This window comes from Cervus elaphus, chromosome 10 (assembly GCF_910594005.1).
Source record: "Cervus elaphus chromosome 10, mCerEla1.1, whole genome shotgun sequence".
In the NCBI taxonomy this organism is placed as follows: domain Eukaryota; kingdom Metazoa; phylum Chordata; class Mammalia; order Artiodactyla; family Cervidae; genus Cervus; species Cervus elaphus.
In genome coordinates this window covers 52,296,468-52,306,490 of record NC_057824.1, presented here as the reverse complement: position 1 = coordinate 52,306,490, position 10,023 = coordinate 52,296,468, and the positions used below count along the sequence as shown (strand labels likewise).

Genomic DNA, 10,023 nt, shown 5'->3' with positions numbered 1-10,023 from the left:
AATGGCCTGGGACCAGCCTCACAGGGTCCCAGCTGGACCCTGGACCACCGGATCGGGTGGAATACTGGGTTCTCAGAACTCCATAGCCCATCCTGGCCTTCCTCCCGCGAAGCAGCCCAGGCTCGGGGTGGAGGCCGTTGAAGGTGGAGAACTTTCTCTGGTGGGAGTCTGGGTGGGGACACTGCACCGCGGGACAGAGGCCCTGACTCTCCCAAGTCAGGGGGAGGGAGGGTGTCTAAGTCATATCAGAGGGTGGAGGGTCCACCCGGACACCCCAGGTAAGCCTGGGGCCCCAAGGTGAGAGTTCTCAAGCCCATCCCCTGGGAGGCTGGAGCCCGGGGCGGGCCGGCTACCCAGCCGGGGCGCAGGCCCCGCCTCCCCGGGCTCTGCGCTCGCGGCCCGGGTGGGGAGGTCATTATCTGGCGCTCCCAGGCCCGCGCGGCTCACGTGGCCGCGGCTCAGAGCCTCCCGGGTCCCAGGGCCGCTCAGCTCACGAGGAGATAAGCCCTGGCGCCCCCAGTGCGTGTCCGGCGCGGGCCGGCCGGGGCTGCAGGCCCCCACCCCGCCCCTCGGGCGGGCCCGGCCCACTTGGCCCAGCTTCCTCTCCATAAAAGGCGAGGTTTGGGAGCGCCCGGGGAGGGGGTGCTGGCCCCACAGGCCTGGCCGGAGAGGGTGGCCGGAGCTGCCCACCCCCTGGCCCCTCCCCCGCAGGGAGCCGCTGCGGGCCTGGCGGACTCAGGGTGGGGAGGGGGGCGCAGCCCAGCGCCCGAATTTTCTAAATCGCTGCCTCTCTCTTCCCAGACCGCCACCCCGAGCGGGCTCCCCGCTCCAAATCGGACCCCCTGGAGTCCCCCCGCTGTGCATGTGAACACAGTGAGGCCCGCAGCGTGGCAGGGCCGGGGGCGGGGGCGGAAGAACAGCTGGAAACGCCAGCGTGCCCCAGGGTCACGCTGCGACGCAGGTGCCAACAGAGATCTATTCCGTGCCGGCCCTCTGCGTTCCGATACCCCTAGGATTGGGGTACCCGCTCCCAGACGTCCTTCGGTGCCTTGCCACTTAGCTCCCCGGACCCTCAGTTTCCCATCTGTTAAATAGGGAGATGGTTTTCATCTCCTGAGTGTGTGCAGATGTAAAGTACAACAGCCAGCCGGCGCAGGTGAGGGGGGAGGGTGAGGAGAGCTGCTTCGGCCACCTCTTTCCCACCCCCACCCCGCCCCCGAGAGAGCCCTGGGGTTCGCGGACCCAAACCCGCACTCAAAGGACTGGGAGGCCGAGAAATCTGGAGGCCAGGAGACAAACAGTGAGTGCTCAATAAATGCAGATCCGCGCCCTTGGAGGTGTGAGTCATGCTGTCCTGGCCCTGGGCTGGGAAGCGGGGCCTTTGGGTGTCATCGGGCGCCACCCCGCCGCGGTGCGAGGTGACCCCGGCAGGACGCCACGCCTCCCCGGCCTCAGTTTCCCTCTGGGTGAATGGGGAGGCCGGGTCTGGCCAGCTGGGGGTGGGGAGGGGGAAGCGGGCCAGAGGATGGGCGGCCCTCCGGGGAAGTTCCCGAAGCTGAACCCCCACCTCCGCCATCTGCCGCCCCCTCCCAGCCGTGCCCGCAGCCCCCTCGGCCGGGGGGCCCGGGCAGCCACGTCCGCCGCCGGCGAGTCAGCCATAAAAGGCAACCGGCGGCGAGGCGCGCGGCCAAACTTAGTCATCCGGCCCGCGGGCCGCCGGGCGCGCGCCGCGCTGCTTCCTCCCCGAACTTCCCGTGTTCCGCCGGGCCCCGGAGGGGTCCGAGGTGGGGCTGCGCCTTTCGACACGTTCCCGCTTCTCCGAAGGGCCGGCCGCGGCTGGGCCCTGGCGGGGGACACCCTCGGGGAGGCTGCGGGGAGGGGGCTTGGCCTGGGGGGGGCTCCCGCCGCTGACACCCGTGGCCCATACCCCGGCCCCCCAGGCCGGCGTGCGGGCGCTTTAACCCCAGAGCTGCCTGACAGCCTGGCGCCAGGGCGCCCTCCAGAAGACGCCTGCGAGGGAGGCCGAGGTCTGCACCTAGATCAACCCCATCAAGCCCCGGGGAGAAAAGTACAAGGCGGTCAGGTCCAGTTTGCAAAATGTAAAAAATACTTTGTGAAACCACCGAATACCGGCCTGCAGGAGCGGCGGTAGATAAGAAGGGTATGAGATGCGACCTACATGCAGGGTCAGGAACACCCAGACGAGCAGCCTCAGGCAGCAGGGCTCAGGGCCCCCTTACAGCCAAAGCCAGCCAAGGGTGACAGCAGTCAGGATGGTGGTGGTCGTTCAGGGTCAGGGGGTGGGGAGCCTGCCTGGAACCGAAAAGGCCTGTGTGCTAATTAGAGTGGCGGTCCCAGGGCCTTCCAGTCAGGATCCAGCTGTAGAGTCAGGGCTGGGACCTCTACTGTAGATTAAATTGCACCGAAACTGAACTGTAAAAAGGGCACTCCTATTTATTTCTTCGAGAAAACAGAGCTGAATACGGTGAAATAATGAGCAGAGCTCGGGGTGAACTACATTCCTCTCTAGACTTCTCGGTATACTCAGAATATTTCACAGTTTTCAAAAAGGGACAAGTGAGGCACCGAGCCGGGAGTTGGGCGCCGTGGTCAACCTCTCTGACCTGTTTCCAGTTCTGTATGATGGGCCAGCATCATCCCTCTGGGGCAGGTGTGTTAGGACCATACGGAGGGGTGCACGTCAAGTGCCGAGCCTGAGCCCGAGGCAGCCAGTAGGTGCTCCACAAAGAGAGAGGGTGTCAGGCCCCCTTTTTCCTCAGCGCTCCTGGGAGAGAGGAGGACTTGCCGGGGTGGGGAAGGCCTTTAGGCCGTAGGCTAAACGGCCTATGATGGTGGGCCCTGCGGCAGCTAAGGACAGTCCTCCTGCCGGATGCTTTCCCATGGCCACTGCTTGTCCAGCAAGGCCTGGGGGAGGCCAGGCAAAGGGGTGCCATGAACGGGGGGTGCCTATGAAGGTGTCTGAGCTGTACCGGAGTGGCTAATGGCCTGGCCTGGCTTGGCCTGGAAAGGCTTGTGTTTCTGACAAATGGGGCCAGCCAAGCCGGGCCCTGCTGTCTGGTCCTGGCTGCCCTGTCCCTGGGGCGAGGGTCACTCCAGGTGAGTCTCGGGGCTGGCACGTTCAACAGGACACGGGCCTGCAGGTCGCCTGGACTCAGACTCCAGGTGGCCAGGTCCACGGGCAGCTCCCATGGGCAGCGAGGGCACACCAGATGGTGCGTGCCACCCGGCCAGTCCTGGAGCCCGGCCCGGGGAGGTCGGCGCAGGGGGCTCGGAGGGCCGAGGGCCAAGCCAGCAGGGAGGGAACGGGGGAGGGTGTGGGGTCAAGAAAGGGCCTTCAGGAAGGGAGAGGAAGAGAAAGTGAAACGAGAGTCTGCTTTTCCTCCTGAGACTTAGGGGCCCCCACAGGTGGGCGCCGCACCCGGGCCCGCCAATGAAAGCCACCAGGACCCTGATGGGGAAGGAAGACCCCCAGAGGCAGCGAGGTTAAGGGACTAGGTCCAGGCTGACCCAGCTAATGACAAGCATGAGCAAGAGAGAATTGTCAGAAGCGTGGCCAGGGGACTCCCGAGTAGGAAGGGGCCAGGAAGCAGCCCAAGTGAAGGGGAGGCCCTCAGAGTAGGAAGGAGGGGCAGGGGGTCCCGGGCAGAGAGAGGTACATGCCAGCCAGGTGGGGCCAGCCTGGAGGCAGGACCAGTGGAAAGACACTGCTCCTGGGTGCCCTCTAGTGGGGACAGTCTTCCCGGGCGAGGTGACGTCCCCACAGGATGCATTGGAGACCAGCTCTATTCCCCCTGTACCAAGCCCAGAGTTTCATAGGCACCCCCCCCCCCGTTCATGGCACCCCTTTCTCAACCCACCCTCACCCCCACAGGCCCTGCCTCCCCCAGGCCTTGCTGGGTAAGAAGTGGCCGTGGGAAAGTATCCAGCAAGAGGCACGTCCTTAGCTGCCCAGGGGCCCAGGTCATCCACCCACTGAACTCTCCAGCCGGAGCCTCCCAGCCATCCTATGGGGGCGGGATTTCTCCGCCCCTTTTCCGGATGAGGAAACTGAGGTCTAGAGTGCTGGGAACGCCCATCTCTCATGCCCACGAATGCACCATGGAACTGGGCGCCCTGAGTCTGGACACTGGGGTAGATGCAGATGAAGCTGAGAATCTGGGTTTATTAGTCTGCTCGCTGGTGAAAGCAGCCCTTCCTCCAGCATCTGATGAATCCTGCCTTCTCTGGCTGGAAGGTGCTCCAACGCCCTCACCTGAAGGGACCCCTCTTACAGGCTTTTGCTCCATCATCCCTGTGGCCTTCAGCCCCAGAACTAGGGTCTGATTTCAGCATGCCCCAAGGGCTCAGTGGTCAAAGTTGACCCCAGAGGAAACAGCTCATACTCCAAGAGAAAGACAAATGTTGCTAATTTCCATCAACAGGAACGCTGGGCTCCGTGGAGATGGCCTTTACCAGGGTCAGGTCCCTGGGGGCGACACAGGGGCACTGGGCCACTGGACTGGGCTGGATCTACGGATCCAGTGTGCATCCCAGAGTCAGAATGTAATGTGTCAGCTGGTGCAGCTGAAAGGGCCTCCACCAATTTGCTTGGTCTGTTGTCTGAAGTTACATTCCATCCCATCAGTGGTCTACGTTCACTGAGGCAGGCAGGAGAGGACTTCCCAGGCATGGTTGGAGGAAGAATCTGAATGATTTAGCACGTGTGACCTGCATGCCTCTGAGAAATATATCAGCAAGGCAATGCCAGCGTCCTTGGGCACCAGCAACCATCCCCTCTGGGCTGGTGTGAGGGGGCAGTACTCCCCTGCCATGGGCTCCTGATCCCAGGGGGCTGATACCATCCTGAAGGGCAGAAGCCAAGCACCGACCCTTCAGTGCTAGAGACAAGGTGGGCAAATGGCACAGAGATGGGGCTATTTCCAGAAAGTTCTGGCCTGCAGGAATTTTGGATGGCAGCTAATGGATCATGGTGTTCTTAGGAATGAAGTAGATTTGCCACACACTAACTGATCGCTTGAGCTATAAAATCAGAAAACTGGAGATCTGTTGGGAGGAAATCCCACTGGAGTCCACACACCCTTGAGTTTCTAGGGTTGAGGTATGTTATTCAGTGTATAATAAACACTTTTATTGGTCACTGTATCACACATTTGCACTTTCAACTTGTGCTTGCCAATGCTAAGACATTCAGTTGTGTCTGACTCTGTGCGACCCTATGGACCGTAGCCCGCCAGGCTGCTCTGTCCATGGGATTCTCCAAAGAATACTGGAGTGCGTTGCCATGCCCTCCTCAGAGGATCTTCCCAACCTAGGGATCGAACCTGTGTCTCTTACATCTCCTGCGTTGTCAGGGAGGTTCTTTACCACCAGCGCCACCTGGGAAGCCCCTTAACTTGCTGACAACTGCTATTGCTACAGTATCCTTTTGTAATTTCTTTGTAATTCTATGCATTTTATTTTATGCATTGAAAGGCATGATTCTTATTGTCTGTGAATGGATGAATGGATCAACAAAATGGGTGTGTGTGTGTATATTTATATATATATAAAATAGAATATGATTCTGCTTTTTATTTTTTTTAATTTTTAAAAATTTTTTTAATTTTTTTTTATTCTGCTTTTTAAAGGGAAGGAAGTTCTGACAATGCTACAAGGCGGATGAACCTTGAGGACATTATGCCAAGTGATTAAAACAGTCACAAAAAGACAAATACGGTACGATTCCACTGACCTGAAACAGCTTACCATAGTCAAACAGAAACAGAAAGTAGAAGCGTGGTTACCAGGGTCTGGGGCTCTGGGGCCAGGGTGAAAAGGGGAATTTACTGGGTATAGAGTTTCAGGTTTGCAAAACGAAAAACTTCTGGAAAGTTGTTTCGCAAGGGTGAATGTCTTACTGCTAGGAAGCTGCAATTAAAATGGGCTTGGTCAGTTCAGTCACTCAGTCGTGTCCGACTCTTTGCGAGCCCACGGACTGCAGCACGCCAGGTCTCCCTGTCCATCACCAACTCCCGGAGTCTACTCAAACTCATGTTCATTGAGTTGGTGATGCCATCCAACCATCTCATCCTCTGTCGTCCCCTTCTCCTCCTGCTTTCAATCTTTCCCAGCATCAGGGTCTTTTCCAATGAGTCAGCTCTTCACATCAGGTGGCCAAAGTACTGAAGTTTCAACTTCAACATCAGTCTTTCCAATGAATATTCAGGACTGATTTCCTTTAGCATGGACTGGTTAGATCTCCTTGCAGTCCAAGGGAGTCTCAAGAGTCTTCCCCAACACCACAGTTCAAAAGCATCAATTCTTTGGCGCTCAGCTGTCTTTATAGTCCAACTCTCACATCCGTACATGACCACTGGAAAAACCATGGCTTTGACTAGACGGATCTTTGTTGGCAAAGTAATGTCTCTGCTTTTTAATATGCTGCCTAGGTTGGTCGTAACTTTCCTTACAAGGAATAAGCGTCTTTTAGTTTCATGGCTGCAGTCACCATCTGCAGTGATTTTGGAGCCCCCAAAAATAAAGCCTGCCACTGTTTCCACTGTTGGAAATGGGCTAGGAAAAGGCACGTGTTATGTGTATATTACCACAATTTTAAAAACACAGGATGCAAAAAACACAACAGGAACTCTTCAAAAAAAAATTTTTTTTTTTTTAAAGCATGATTCTGAGAAGGGTCGCCTCAGTATCCTCAGATGTTAACGGCATCCGCGTGGGTGAAAGGTTAAGAGCCCTCGCACCTCCAATTGGAGGATCCCGACAGGAATTCCGGAGCAACCAGGGATTCTGGGAATGGTAGTTCACAGCCCCCAGCTGGAGCCTCGCGGAGAAGGGTGGGCTTGGAGCTGGGAGACAAAAGCTCCGAGACCGACATCGGGTGGGCGAGGGGTTCGAAGGATGCACGCTCGGCACGCCCGGCCCCCACGCTGCCCGCCGGTCTCACACGCGCACACACACCTGTCCACTTGTGCCGTGCGGCACGTGGCGCTCCGGGTTGCATTCGCACACGTTTTCCAATACAGGTGTCCATTCGAACGTGTGCGGGTCAAGCTCGCAGACGCTTCCTCGCTCTTTCCGGAGACATCCCCGCTGGAGCAGGGGCCTCGGCAGTGACCGCGAAGGGCCTGGGCGAGGGGGTGATGCGCAGCAAGTGTGCCAGGCAGAGGGCACAGAGTGCAAAGGCCCCGAGGCAGGAGGTTGCGTGGCCAGCGGGATGGCTGGGGGAGAACAGCAGGAGACGAGGGAGGCTCGGCTTCGTTGGCCAAGGAGGGGCGTTAGGACAGGCCAGAGGCCGGGTCTCGCAGGTGAGCGCCGGGCCGCTTGCCTAGTGAATTGAATGACACTTATTGTTCTCCGCGTGGGTGCAGCGGCGGCTTCGGAAGTGACTCAGCGGAATTCCTGGGCGCTGGGGGTGGGCTGGAGGGATGCTCCGAATAGGCTGGGGAGGGGGCGTAGCCCGCACAGAGGCCCCACCTCCGAGTTCTGGCCGCACCCACCCCGGAGTTCTCCACCCGCCCCCCACCTACACCCCAGCTTAGGGCTTCTGGAGGGACCCGCGGGAGCCGAGGAAAGGAGGGTATTGGTGGGCGTAGAGCCCGAGGGTTCAGGGAGAGAGGGAGGGAGCGGGGTGGGCGGGGCCTTCTCCGCATCCTCGGGACCCCCCCATCCTTGAGCCTAGACTTGGGTGGACGTGGGGCGCCCTGGAAGGAACTGGGGTGCGGAGGGGAGACGGCTGTCTTCAGTTCCAGAGGCCCAGGCCTTTGGCGGGAGCTGAGCTGGCCCAGTCCGGACTCCCTGAGTGACTCAGCCGGATCAGGACCTCTCTAGGACTAACTTCTTCCCCTAAATAAAGGGAACTATTCAGTAAGCACGCTCAAGCTGGTTCTCGGTCGCTAAGTCGCATTCAATCATAAAATCGCTCCTGGCCGACTTGGCATTTGGGTGGGTGGGGGGAGGGTGCCAGGGCAGGCTGAGGTAAGACGATCTGAGCACTGAACTGGGGGCCCTGGTGAAAATATTCTAAGAACTGAGCCTCAGTTTTCCAAAGCATAAAACGGGTATATATAAAACCCCCAAGAAAGAGACTTGCTGGAGGAAGCTGCACGCGATCCACCACCCGGGGTGGCCGGACTGAGAAGGTGAATTAGTGTACTTCATGGCCCAGCTCCAGCTTGCCCTCCTTGGAGACAGCTGCCGCCACCACCAAGACAAAATGTCCGGCCTGTTCCCTCCTACGGTCCGCCCCACCCCCAGCCCCCAAGGACCCCACTGCCCTCTCCACCGCCGACCGGGCTGCGGGCCGCCTGGCGGCCCCCAGGTGGCGCTGGAGACGCGCCTGCCATGCCAAGCTGGGAGGGACTGGACGCGTCCTTGGCAAGAGGGGCGCTCGGGAGGCCACCCCAGGCCCACGGAGAAGCCCTTTGGATACCCGCCTCTGCCCCCGCCACCAGAAGTACTGCGTTCAAAAAATGCAAGATAAGAGTAAGTACACATACGTATTTATGTGGTCAAGTTACAACGGAACGGGCCTTATCCCGAATTGGGGTCTGGAGCCAGTGACAGATAACTGATTAGGATGTTTATCGGAGCAGGACGGTTTAAACAGGGCCTGGAAAGGTGAGTAGGATGTGGAGCAGAGGGGAGGGGGGATTCTAGGCTGGAAGGTGGGACTGGTTCCAACAAGTATAGACTTTTTACAGGAGTTCATTTCCCAGCTAAGAGGGTGGAATTTCGCAAGTGGAGTCTGATGGAGGTGGGTGATGGCCTAGCCTCACCCAGCTTAGGACTGGCCACGGTTTGTCTCAGAGTGGCCTCGGGGACATGGCAGGCGGTGATCCATCAGCGTGGTATCCTGGCGCCACTGGCATTGCACTCTGATGAACAGACAGTGAGAAGTCACCCTGGGGACACAGCTGGCCGGCCTGCCTTCTCCCAACCCAACATCATCCGTAGCTCTCCAGGGCCCTTGAGACAAAATCTGGGGCCTCAGCTTGAACCTGCCTGCCAACAGCCACTGGACATTTCCTGGCAGATGGAGACTAGGAACTTTGTCTGTGGGGCGCTGAATAGGGGCAACCTCCCAGCCTCTTGGGTCAGAAAGGCATAGAAAGGGACTTCCCTGGTGGTCCGATGGCTAAGACTCCATGCCCTCTCAATGCAGAGGCCCGAGCTTCGATCCCTGTTGGGGAACTGGATCCCACATGCTGCAACTAAGAGTTCACATGCAAACTAAAATGTCCTGCGTGCTGAAACTAAGAACTAGCGCAGCCAAGAAAGAAAGAAAGGCATAGATGAGAAGGTCTTAGCGCAGGTGCTAGGGTGGGCCGGCAGTGACTCTGGCCTCGGAGTGTGTGTAGGGGGGTGGTGAGCACTGAGGAAGAACCAGGCCGTGACCCCCTACCCTGCACAGACTTGATCAAGGTCGGGCGGCAGAAAGGCCCTGTGCTGGGAGGCAGGTGTCAAAGTATGATTTTCAAAAAGCTAAGGTCATGACTCTCATACACTTAGAAAATGAACATTTGTGAAAGATTTCGTTAACTCAGTAATTAATGAGGGAACAGTAAAATGGTAACATTGACGCAAAGAGCATTTGTGGACCTGGGGTTTATATAGTCACTTAAAAAATACTAGGAGGAGATTCCTAAATTCCAGCTCCCCTAGTGGCTCAGTGGTAAAGAATCGGCCTGCCAGAATTGGCAGGAGACATGGGTTCGGGTTCGATCCCTGGTCTGGGAGGATTCCACATGCCCGGGAGCAACTAACCTCGTAGTTACCACTATTAAGCCTGGGTTGTAGAGCCCTGGAGGGGCAACTCCTGATGGCTGTACACTGCAGAAAGAGACGCCACTCTAATGAGAAGGTCAGGCCCCGCAACTAGAGAGTCGCCCCCACTCTCTGCAACTAGGGGAAAGCCTGTGTAAAAATAAGCAAATAACTTAAATTTTTAAAAACGATTCCTAAATTTGATTTCACAAACCATCAAAACTTGACCAGTGTCCTAGGAGT

At 58.0% G+C, this 10,023-nt stretch overlaps 1 long non-coding RNA gene across 1 annotated transcript; it reads left to right on the top strand.

Moving 5' to 3' along the window:
* The first annotated feature begins 631 nt into the window (after window positions 1-631).
* LOC122701923 lies at window positions 632-7,895 on the top strand. The gene is made up of 3 exons (XR_006343147.1): window positions 632-1,300; window positions 5,649-5,736; window positions 6,679-7,895. It is a non-coding gene; the product is annotated as an uncharacterized LOC122701923 (long non-coding RNA).
* The last annotated feature ends 2,128 nt before the right edge of the window (window positions 7,896-10,023 follow it).